Below are 748 nucleotides of genomic sequence, written 5' to 3' on the forward strand. Positions count from 1 at the left end.
TCGTTGTGATCGTCCCAATGAATGTATTCAATCTTGCTATCATTCACTGTCATGGTGAGCGGTATACCTTTTCCAATTTTTTTATCGCTTTTCACATCTTCTGGCAACAGAGGTGCGATTATATTCTTATACTTGTGACCCTTGTTACCCATTATTTGACCCTGCGCGCTGCGATCGCGTCTGTACGCGTTTGTAGCTAATAGAATATTCTGATATTTCTGTAGATCATCGTCATTGTAGACCGCTTCATTTGGATAACACATGAAAATCAATTCGTAAAGTCCTTGTGTTCCGGCATAACTTTGACCATCAATGATTATATTATCCAAGGTTTTTATCCAAGGTAATACGTTTGTTGCCGAGCTTCGTTCCATCATTGCTAAAATAAACTCCGTAAACGTCGTCTATGTTGACCACTTTTTTACCGCTTAGGACCGCCCCAGATATTTTTGCCCCAAAGGACCATAGTGCATTTGTAGCTTTTCTTGTCCCTCGGATGTTTGCAATTGGTTTCGAACAGATGTTACGAGCGGCTCATTGGCGATTTCGAAAATTTCTTCAACGGAGGGGGCGTACGATTCATCGTGTGATGGTAATATTTCAGACATTTCATTCAAAGTAGACGGCACAGTTTTCGAACGTTTCAGCATTGATTTAACCGGAGTGGAAGCCAGTATAGAATTGTCTAACGAGGCGCTTGATTTTTTTCGTTTGAGTGTTGGTTTCATATATCCTTCGTCTACTCCCG

At 41.0% G+C, this 748-nt stretch overlaps 1 protein-coding gene across 1 annotated transcript in view; it reads left to right on the top strand.

Annotated features, from left to right (window-relative positions):
* LOC105448679 overlaps nucleotides 1-748 on the top strand; it is a 4,261-nt gene that overhangs the window by 1,239 nt on the left and 2,274 nt on the right. The window lies entirely within an intron of this gene.

Source organism: Wasmannia auropunctata, unplaced genomic scaffold, assembly GCF_000956235.1.
Source record: "Wasmannia auropunctata unplaced genomic scaffold, wasmannia.A_1.0 LD336116.1, whole genome shotgun sequence".
Classification (NCBI taxonomy): domain Eukaryota; kingdom Metazoa; phylum Arthropoda; class Insecta; order Hymenoptera; family Formicidae; genus Wasmannia; species Wasmannia auropunctata.